At 40.0% G+C, this 11,957-nt stretch overlaps 1 long non-coding RNA gene across 1 annotated transcript in view; it reads right to left on the bottom strand.

Annotated features, from left to right (window-relative positions):
- LOC122550566 overlaps positions 1-11,957 on the bottom strand; it is a 59,087-nt gene that overhangs the window by 18,339 nt on the left and 28,791 nt on the right. Inside the window, exon 3 of the long non-coding RNA XR_006311885.1 lies at positions 8,499-8,591. This is a non-coding gene — a long non-coding RNA (uncharacterized LOC122550566). The remainder of the gene's footprint in view (positions 1-8,498; positions 8,592-11,957) is intronic.

The following is an 11,957-nucleotide window of genomic DNA, read 5'->3' as shown; positions in this document are numbered from 1 at the left end:
TCTGTGTACATAGACACCAAGATCCCTCTGCTCATCCACACTACCAAGTATCCGACCATTAGCCCAGTACCCCATCTTTTTGTTACTCTTACCAAAGTGAATCACCTCACACTTAGCTACATTGCTACACTTATTTATTTATTTAACACAATTAATATTATAATAACAAAATGCACCATGTACAAATTTACACTACAAATCTAATCAACTACCTTCTACTGTAACTTAACTCTGGATAAGTTACAGTAGTATACCACCACACTAGATCTTGGCTTTGATCCATGTGGCAATGTCTTCTCCCAATGGTCCTAGGGGCATCTTCTCTTCACGGTGGTTGGTCTCGTGTTACTGCCCCTGAGGGTGGTAATGCAGCAATTCTTATACTTAGAAGTCTTCATGCGCTTTTGGGAGTGTCTTCGATGCCCACCAATAGATTGATCAGGGCTCAATCACCCTGATTGATCAGACCCAACCAGATGGCAGGGTGGTCCTTGGGCATCCATTCCTGAAGCTATTGGGGGCACACAGAACAAAAGTCCTTTCCAAATAAGGGTGTGAGGCACCCCTTCATCTGGTAAACAACTCAATGTTTCCATTTATGCTGGGGATGGCATTCAGGTCAATGCTATTCAATTCAAATTTAAGTGTAAGTAGTTTATTGTATTGTTTGCAGCTGCTGAGTCAATAGTATACTATCTGCCTGTAGCTGCAGCCTGTCTGGATTCTGCAGCTTGTTTATTTCAGACTCTTTGAGCACAGTCACTTTGGCCAAGACTTGCCTCCGTTTCCCAGCATGCCTCGTTTATTGTCCCTTTTTTCATTAAGTCCATCATTTTGAGTGGCCCATCAGGCCACAGGTTACTGGACCCAAAACGTTAACTGTGTTTTCCCTCCAGAGATGCTGTCAGACTTGCTGAGTGACTGCAGCAATATCGGTTTTTGTTTCTGATTTCCAGCATCCACAGTTTTTTTGTTTGTTTGTTTGATGCTTGCTAATTGGTTTTCCATTGTGGATATAGTGAGAGTGACGCTTCCTCCAGTAAGTTATCTAGAACCAAATCTGTAGCACTATGGGTGATTCGGCTATAAAGGAGAGCTGAAAGGACAGCAGGAGCAATAGTGATATCCATAATCAAATAGATCAGACAATCATTTCTACAGTGTAAACCTGACTCCAGGATGGTGTGTTGCCTCACTAGTCATATAACACAAACACATCAGTTGCAGGACATCTCACTGGTGTGGGTGAACAGCCGAAAGTTGTGACACATGGAATGACAACATATGTAGAAAGAGGATTGAGATCATGAATGCAGATTTTAGGAAGGTATGAAAAAATTTAAAAAGTAGGATGGCTTGTGCTAGTAAGCATAGGAATAGGAAGTTTGATTAGTTGAATATGTGGCTCAATGATTAATGTAAGAGGTAAGGCATCAGATTTCCGAAACATTAGGACTTGTTTTAGGACAGGTGAGGCACCTTTACAGAACAAGAACTGATAGTCTCAGATGGAGATTTGCATGTGCTGTTCGGGAGGGTTTCAAATAGATTGTCAGGATTCCGGAGGGTTAGCTCAAACTAGAAGGAAGTAAAGCTGATGACAGGAAGTAGTAATGTGACAAGTGAAATTAGAAGCAGATGAAATGAGGGTAAGCATCAACCAAGCTTGGTATGTGGAATGAGGTGAAAAGAGCAATATCAAATCACTCCATCTGAATGTACACACCGTTAGAACATAGAATAGTACAGACCCTTTGGCCCTCAATGTTGTGCTGGCCTTTTATCCTACTCTAAGATCAGACTAACCTACATATCCTTCATTCTACTATCTTCAGACTAACCTACATACCCTTCATTCTACTATCCTCCATGCGCATATCCAAGCGTCACTTAAATGTCTCTAATGTATCTGACCACCGCTGGCCGTGCATTCCATGCACCCGCCACTCTCTATGTAAAGAACCAACCTCTCACATCGCCTCTAAACCTTACTCCAATTACCTTAAAATTATACCCCCTCAAGATAGCCATTTCTACCGCTCATCCTTTTTTACTCCAATAAGAAAAGCCGTAGCCCCCTCAACCTTTCTTCATAATACATGCTCTCCAGTCCAGACAGCATCCTAGTAAATCTCCTCTGTGCCCTCTCCAAAGCTTCCACATTTTCCTATAATGAGGCGACCAGAACTGAACACAATATTCCAATGTGGTCTAACCAGCGCTCCATAGAGCTGCAGCATAACTTCACGGCTCTTAAAATCAATCCCACTGCTAACAAAACTCAACTGACCATATGCTTTCTTAACAACCCTATCAATTTGGGTGGCAACTTTGAGGGATCTATGGACATGGACCCCAGGATCTTTCTGTTCCTCCACAATACCAAGAATCCTTTAACCTGTATTCTGCATTCAAAATTGACCTTCCAAAGTGAATCACGTCACACTTTTCCACATTGAAATCCATCTGCCACTTCTCAGCCCAGTTCTGCATCCTGTTAAGGTCCCATTACAACCTACAGCCGCCCTCCACACTATCCACAATTCTACCAGGCTTCGTGTCATTGGCAAACTTAGTAACCCACCTTTCCCCTTCCTCATCCAAGTCATTTATAAAAGTCACAAAGAGCAGAGGTCCCAGACTGATTCCTGTGGAACAACACTGGTCATTGAGCTCCAGGCTGAATACTGTCCAACTACCACAACCCTCTGTCTTCTATGGACCAGCCAATTCTGTATCCAGATAGCCAGATTTCTTTATATCCTATGGCTCCTTACTTTTTAATTGAGACTACCATGGGGAACCTTATCAAATGCTTGCTAAAATCCATGTACACCACATCTACCTTCATCAATGTGTTTTGTCGCATCCTCAAAGAATTTAATAAGATTTGTGAGGTATGCTGACTATCTCTAATCAAAGAGGAGGAAGTGAGGACTGCAGATGCTGGAGATCAGAGCTGAAAATGTGTTGCTGGAAAAGCACAGCAGGTCAGGCAGCATCCAAGGAACAGGAGAATCGACATTTCCTGAAGAAGGGCTTATGCCCGAAACGTCAATTCTCCTGTTCCTTGGATGCTGCCTGACCTGCTGCGCTTTTCCAGCAACACATTTTTATCTCTAATGAAACTAGTTTTCCAAGTAATCATAAATCCTATCTCTCAGAATCCTCCCCAATACTTTGTCCACCACAGACGTAAGACTGACTGGTCTGTAATTCCCGTGTTTATTCCCTTTCTTGAATAAGGGTGAACATTTGCCACCCTCCAATCATCTGGCACTACACCAGTGGACAGTGAGGATGAAAAGATCATCGCCAAAGGCCCAGCAATCGCTTTCTTACTTCCTGTAGTAACCCAGGGTTTGTCCCATTTGGCCCAGAGGATTTATCTATCTTTATGTTTTTCAAAATTTTCAACACATCCTCCTTTCTAACACCATCCTGTTCAAGCATATCAGTCTGTTTCATGCTGTCCTCAGAATCGTCAAGGTCCCTCTCAGTTGTGAATACTGAAGCAAGGTATTCATTAAGGGCCTCCCCTGCCTCCTCTGACTCCAGACACAAGTTCCCTCCACTACGCTTGATCGGCCCTATCTCACTCTAGCCATCATCTTGATCCTCACGTAAGTGTAGAATGCCTTAGGGTTTTCCTTAATCCTACCTGCTAAAACGTTTTCATGCCCCCTTCTAGCTCTACGAAGCCATCCATCAGTTCCTTCCTGGCTACCTTGTGACCCTCTAAAGCCTTGTCTGAACTTTGCCTCCTCAACTTTAAGTAAGCTTCCTTTTTCCTCTTGACTAGCTGTTCCACATCCCTTGTCACCCAAGGTTCTTTCAATCTACCATCCCTTCCTTGCCTCAGCAGGACAAACCTGTCCTGCACTATCAGCAAGTGCTTCCTAAACCTTCACATTTCTGTTGTGCATTTCCCTGAGAATACCTGTTCCCAATTTAGGCACCCTAGTTCCTGAGAGCATTGTAATTCTCCCTCCCCCAATTACTTTCACATTCTGTCTGTGTCTATCCTTTTCCATGTGTACAGTGAAGGTCAGGGAGTTGTGATCACTGTCATTGAAATGCTCTCTCACCGAGAGATCTGACACCTGGTATTTGTAACAAGGTGGATGATTTAAAGGCACAAACAAAGGTAAAAGCATACAAGTTCATTGCCATTACAGAAACATAGCTGTAGTGTGACTACAATTGGAAAATGAATGTTCAAAGATATTTAATATTTAGGAATTACAGGCAAAAAGGAAAAGCAGGTGATTTTTTGCAAAGAATAAGTACATTAGTAAAGGAGGATTTCAGATTAGAAGAACAAAATGTGATATCTTGACAGCAAAGGGCAGCGAACAAAGATATGAGTTGGTTATAGGACACCAACAGTGGTAACGTTGTGAATCATGACATTAATCAGGAGATTAGAGATGTCGCATGAGTAATTTGATACAGTTAGGTGACTTTAATCTGTGTATAATATGAGCACTAATGCTGTGAAAAATTCGTTTCTGGAGCATGTTCGGTATGTTCAGAAACCAACTACAGAATGGGCCATTGTGGTTATGTAAAGGCTAATTATCCATAATGTTGCAAAAGGACATTTATGGATGGGTGACCAAGATATAATAGAAATTTATATTACATTTGAAAGTGAGCTAGTTCGATCTGAAGCCAAGATGTTATGATTTGAACAAAGAAAAGTATGAGGAGCAAATTGGTTGAGATGGATTCTGACAAGCCATTTAGGGTATGATGTCATAAAAATAAAACCAATAAATCTGGACACCAGAGATCTAAAGCAAAAACAGAAAGTGCAAAAGAAACTCAGCAGGTCTTGCAACATTTGTGGAGAGAAAACCAGAGTTAATTGTTTGAGTCCAATGATTCTTCATCAAAAGAACTGGTTCTGACAAAGTGTACTTATTTTTCTTTAACATATGATGTCACATTAGTTTCAAAGTGTTATTGCATAGTTTACAACTGCTATAACTCCTTCACGGCATAAAATCCCAAAAGTCAGTTAAGTTGGCTAACAAAGGCCAATTCAGTTGCCAAATATTATGCTAATCTTCAGCGCAGGGAGTAATTTAGAATACAGCAAAGGCCGACCAAGAAACGGATTAAAAAATGAAAATGAAACATGAATTTAAACTATAAAAATATTAGGAATGGACTAGAAGAACTTATACAGGTATAAGGAATTGTATTAGTAAAAATGGAATTGTTCTGCTGAGATCAGTGTATATCCATTACAGGCAGAATCAGGAAAATCTACAATGGGGAACTGAGAAATGGCAGAGAAGTTAAATGTTTAATTTGTGTGTTCTTTCAATGAGGAAGGTACCCGAATCTCCCAGAATTAGAGATCTAAGGGAATGGTGACAATGTAGAATTAAGGAATAAATAAAAGAAACATACTACACATGGAAATCTGAAATGAAGACAAACGCTGGAGAAATTCAAACGATCTGGCAGTTTTTCTGAAATTTCAAAAAAGTATTAATGTTTTGAGTTCAATAATTCTTCTTCAGAACTCTAGTGCAAAGTGAAATCATGCGGATTTGGACAGACTTAATGAGTGAGAAGAAGCACGAAATCTAACAGAAAAATGTGTGGTTCTCCACTTTGATAAGAAAAGATGTTCATAAAATTTTTCAAAGGTGAAGAAATTAGAAACTGAAAATGTACAATTGCACAATGACAGCATTGTAGTTTATAGGGTTTAAACAAAGTGCGATTATTGCTAATTGAAAAGTTGACCAAATACCCCATTGTGGTGACTTAAAATCATGGCAGTTTTTCATAGTCTCTGTGGAAATCATTGGTTCCAAACTTGAATCTCTGCTGGCCTTGGTGATTGGCCATAGCACCCCATCAAACTGTCCAGGCATGAGAGCTCAGAGGATGACAACAATGACTATGACACTCAGCTATCCTGAAGGAATGCTCAAGCTCAGCCTTAAGGAAGCCACATAGCAAAGGAATCATGGAATAAGTTAAAGACAGAGAGAGTCATAGAGTCCTCCAGCATGGAGAAGGCCCTTTCACCTAAAGAATGCTGGCAGTCAAGGCTGAGCGAAGGATGAGGAGGAGACCTGCAGCAGCAGCAGGAGGGCAAGGTGGACATGGCTCCATCCCAGTGAGGGTCTTCCAGCAAGAGAGGAGCAGGTGATCAGGCTGACACCCCTGGCCTGGACTCGCAGGCTGAGCCAAGAGTCCATCCACAGCTAGGTCTGGGCACCTGAAGGAGGGGAAGCATCAGCAAAAGGGATGGCGGAAGAGCCTAATGACTGATGGCCGGGTGGCAGCATCTGGAGAAATATCAGATGGGGAACAGGAAATATGGAAAGCATGCACCCCAGTCCCGTGGCTCCTGCTCAGATGTAGTGTTTCAGTAGTGGTGGCAGCAGAGGCTCATAACCAAGGCTCTGGAGCCCTTTTCAGACACTCTGGTCGATGTCAAGCAGCGGAAAATGAACAAGAAAAGAGAAAGGTGAATCCGAATCCAGTAAATTCCTGCATTAAATCCAGAGTTTCAAGGTAGTGCTGGAGCATGGCAACACTTTGCATACAACACATGAATAAAATACTTTTCACTGTATTTTTATATACATGTGACAATAAATCTAATTAGCAAACAATGATATGAGTTGGTTATAGGGCACCAACTGTACTAATAGTGTGAATCAAAGAAACCCTGAGTACTTATCTGACATTCAATTACAGCAGGAAATTAAGAAGGCTAATTGTACATTACCCTTCATTGTAAGAAAGTTTGATTAGAGGATTAGCAAAGTCTTGCTTCAGTTATATCGAACCTAGATTAGATTGCACTTGAAGTACTGTGTGCAGTTTTGGTCCCTTTACCATAGGAAGGATATTATTGAGTGCCATGAAGATTCAGAAGACCTGCTTCTAGGATGTCCTATGGAAAGAAGTTTGACAAACTGGGTTATATTCTCTACAGTTTTGAAGAATAAGGGGTGATCTCATTGAAAACTACAAAATGACTAGATGGATAGAAAACGTCGATTCAGGTAAAATGTTGGTGGATGGGTTGTCTAGAACCAGAGGACACAATTTCAAAATAAAGAGCAAGCCACTTAGGAACGAGATGAGAAGAAATATTTAGTTATAAATATTTAGAATTCTCTACCTGAGAGAGCTGAGGAAGCTCAATCATTGAGTATGTATAATGTAGTGATTGGCAGGTTTCTAAATACCAATAACATAAAGGGATTTTGAGAATAGAGTGAGAAAAGAGCATTGACATGATCATATTGAATTGAAGAGCCAGTTCAAAGGTTTGAAGGCCTATTTTGCTCCCATGGTCCCATTAATGGATTGAGGTGCAAGAGTATGCTAGTGTAGTAGTTGATGCTACCAGCAAAGTTAATCACCCGATAACAAGTTCTGCTCAATCAAAGAATAGTCACAATGCAAACAAATCTCCATGATCACAACAGGGGCTCCCTCTCACAATCTCTCTCTCATATTGGTCTAAAGAAAATCATGGCTCTAGAAATACTGAAAATGTAATCATTAATTCAACTCATACACACAAAGCCACTTGCAAGTATCTCAAAATCAAAACTCTAAACTAAATGATAATAATATGTAAATCCTTACATCATAATTGGTATCAATAAGGCATGAGATTATAAGATTAGCTCTAATTATTTTTAAGGATGTTAAACTAGCTAAATTTTGCACTAAAGACTATAAGCATTTTGAAAAATTAGAGTATTTATGACTGAGTTTATTCAGTGATTAATTAAATGCGACTGGAAGAGCACTGACTACAGTTGCATTCTGTTCTGACTTAGCTGATGTAGGAGCATGACACACAACCTCAGGCACTGCAGTAGGTGACGGAAGGAATTGAAAAATTTCTGATGTTATTGTTTCTGATTGTAATCCAATGACTTCCACCAGCCACCAACCCTCTTTCTCCTTGTTGGAAAGTTTCTGGTAAACAACCGTCTCCTGAAGACAGTCTGGCACTGCTGTGATGCTTCCCATTGTGAAAGCAGAGGTTCCTAAATACCAAAACTCAAGTAGAACTGATTCCTGCTTGGCTGGTGTGCTTACAGAACTGTCCTACAACAAAGAGCCTCTCCCATAAGAAAAGAAGCAAACTAGAGAAAATCTATAATAAAATTGAAAACAGGTTTGCCAGTATTGCGAACATTTTTGCTAACACATTGGCAAAATTCATATCTCTGAAATAAATGAGACAGATCATAGTAGTCAAACTCTACATATACCACCCCCATACATTTACATATTGACTGATTTTAAGGTTTAGAAGGGCCTATGCCCGAAACATCGATTCTCCTGCTCCTTGGATGCTGCCTGACCTGCTGCACTTTCCAGCAACACATTTTTCAGCTCTAATTTTAAGGTTTGTTAACATCTGTTTCAATCATTCTCTGGCACAATATTGGTACTGTGCTCTTGTAGTTAAGTAGTCACTCGATGAGCAAATTCCTGACCTGGTCTCGGCAGCTCCCAGAGTGTTCCATCTATGTCTGGTATGAATACCACTAGTGTGCTTCACATTCTGCCTGTGCATGTCTTCCCTGCACCTGTTTACACAAAATCTGGAATTAACATATGTCAGCAAAGACATTCAGATCTCAGAGATGCTTGTGAGAATGGCAAGCGGCAATCAGACCTCTGCAGAGACCCGATTGCTTCTGCTGTGTCTTCAGTGCATTGATTAAAGTCTCGAGGGTCATTTCAACTCAATGCAAAAGTGTATGATGTCAGGTAGTAAATAAGCTGCCTTATTGGCATTTCTCCTGAATTTTATTTGAAATAAAGTTAATGCAAATTGGGAGAGTTATAAAATGGACTGATTTATATCATTACCACATCATGCTAAATTAAGCAATGTTTAAATTTGTATCGTCAGTCGTAACCAATTAAACTACCAAACAAAACAGCAATATTTTAATCATTTTAGTCACAATCTTATATTCCATATTGATTAAAAATTCTAACAAGCTATTACCATTTCATTTGTAAGATTTGTGTAGAGCAAAACTGCTTAAGAACCAAAGATAGAACTTCACAAATGTGCAAAGACACAGAAAAGCACAGAAGAAGATTATGCACCCTAATATTTACACTTTGGAAATTAATTAACTTATGTTGGGTGAGGCTAAGAGTTGGCAGAAAAGCAATGTGTTACAACTGGAATATTCAATCAATTAACGAAAGGAAGAGTAGAAATAAGGGATAGTATTGCATATCAATTATTTTGAAAGAATCATATTTCACAAAATATAAAATTTTACAGCACAAAAATGGGTTGCTCAATCCATTTAGGCAACATCATGTATTTATTTCTATGAATCATCTTCTCTAATTTCATAATCCCACTCACTTTCCATACTAGTTAATATCCTTCTTCCTCAAGCAACTACTTTTTCTTATAAAGATCTTACTTTTGTGATTTTCTCTTGTGATATGTTTCTCATCAAATAATAGAAGCAGAGTTTTATCACTGTTGACCTTATTGTAACTCTTCATAATTTGAATAACTATCAGGGCACTATTAACCTGCTCAGTTTTTTTCACCAGTTGTGAAACGTCCAAATCAAGAATGTGTTCGTTTCGAAAATCTTGGCCAGTAAAAATCCTCACACAGGTTAAATATTTCTCAAATTAAATTGAGTTTTCAGATGTATATACCATCTGTATTATGATGCACGTAATGTGATTTTCTTCCAGTCATAGAAATATAACAACACTAGCTGGATCAGTAACTTATGAGCTATTGAGTTAGTTATCAGAATGTGAACATGATGGGCAATAACCTGATGAAAGGTTATTCCTGAAATGTCAACTTTCTTGTTTCTCAGATCCTGCCTGACCTGCTGTGCTTTTTCCAATGCCACACTTTATCAACTCTGACTTCTCTAGCATCTGCAGTCCTCACTATCTCCTAGATAATAAAGATTTGATCAAACTGAGCTGATGTAGAATTTATTGCTTAATTCTTATACAATCTATGTCTGGTATGAATACCACTAGTGTGCTTCACATTCTGCCTGTGCATGTCTTTCCTGCACCTGTTTACACAAAGTCTGGAAACAAGAAAGTTGACATTTCAGGAATAACCTTTCATCAGGTTATTGCCCATCATGTTCACATTCTGGTAACTAACTCAATAGCTCATAAGTTACTGATCCAGCTAGTGGACCTGGTGTCGTTATATTTCTATGACTAGAAGAAAATCACATTACGTGCATCATAAAGTTGTATTTCATTGGCTAAAAAATGTTTTGATTCCTTCTGAGACCATGAAAGACACCATACAATGCAAGCTCTCACTGTGAATGTCTCCAGTTCTGTATTGGGTTGCCATGTAGATTGACTTTGCTATAACTGACATATTGCAAGGTTACATCCAAGTTAACTTCAAAGTGATGCACTTTTTCCTCCATTCCCCACCAGAAATGAATGACCACTTGTTTTTTAAACAACTGACAAGCATTTGAGTCCTCGCTTTAGGTCGTGGATTGGGTTTACAGTGAGTTGGGTTTTCAGGTGAAGCCGGTAGCTTATGAACCTAGAAATACAGACAGCATGTCATGAGTAACTTTTTAATCCAGTCACTCTAGAAACATTTCACTACATGGTTTCCTGAACGGTAGCTTAAAATAGTGTGTTCGGGACTTACATATCTGAATTTTAACTCAATATTAAAGCATTCCAAACATTTTGTTACCCATTCATGTGAAGTGGGTGTTGCTGGCTGGGCTAGCATTTATTGTTCACCCCTAAATGCCCTTGAGAAGATGGTGTGAGCTGCCATCATGAGCAGCTGCAGTACATTTGCATCTACACTATCACTAGGGAGGGAGTTCCAGGATTTTGAACCAGTGTCACTAAAGCTATGGTGATATTTATAAGTCTAGATGGTGTGAAGCTTTGAGCAGAACTTGAAGATGGTGGTGTATTCAAGTATCTGTTGCCCTTGTCCTTTTGCTGAAAATGGGTTTGAAAGGTCTTATCTTTGGAACTTCTGCAATGCATCTCGTAGATTATACACACTGCAGTTAATGAGTGTTAGTGGTGAAGAGAATGGGTATATTTTGGATGTGGTGTCAATTAATCAGGCTACTTTGTTCTGGATGGTATCAATTTAGGACAATAGAAGTACAGAAATGATACAACACAGAAGGTCAATGCCCTTACTAAACCCATCTTCCTGCACACGGCTCTAGCCGTACAGCTTATAGCACTTAAGGTTCAGATCCAGGCTCTTTTTAAGTGTATAGTGTTTCTGCGTGCCCCACCAATTCATACGGTACATTCCAGGCACCACCACCCTCTGCATAAAAGAAATTTTCCTCACGTCCCCTCTAATCTTTCAGCCACTTAACTTGAATCTATAAACCTGTTTTTTAAAATCTCTGCCAAGGGAAATGGGTTCTTCCTGTTTATTCTATCTCTACCCTTGACAATTTTGTATATCGGAATCATGTTGTCCCTCAGCCTTCTCCGTTCCAGGGGAGAAAACCCAACCTCTCCAATCGCTCCTCATAGCCACAATTCCCAGCCCTGGCAACATTCTAGCAAATCTTCTCTGCACTCTTTCCAGAGCAATTACATCCTTCCTATAATGTGGTGACCAGAAATATACACAATACTCCAGTTGTGACCTCACCAGTGTCTTATATAGTTCCTCCATTGTATCCCTATTTTTGTACTCTATCCCTCTGACAGCACTCGATATGCCTTCTTTGAGATTAGATTCTCTACAGGCCCTTTGGCCCAACAAGTCCACACCGACCCTCAGAAGAGTAACCCACCCAGTCCCATTTCCCTCTGGCTAATGCACCTAACACTATGGCAATTTAGCATGGCCAATTCACCTGACCTGCACATCTTTGGACCAGTGGGAGGAAGCTGGAACACCCAGAGGAAACCCACACAGACAT

This window comes from Chiloscyllium plagiosum, chromosome 6 (assembly GCF_004010195.1).
Source record: "Chiloscyllium plagiosum isolate BGI_BamShark_2017 chromosome 6, ASM401019v2, whole genome shotgun sequence".
NCBI classification, from domain to species: Eukaryota; Metazoa; Chordata; class Chondrichthyes; order Orectolobiformes; family Hemiscylliidae; genus Chiloscyllium; species Chiloscyllium plagiosum.
Note: the sequence above shows the minus strand (reverse complement) of the source record. Positions and strands in the feature narration are given on the sequence as shown.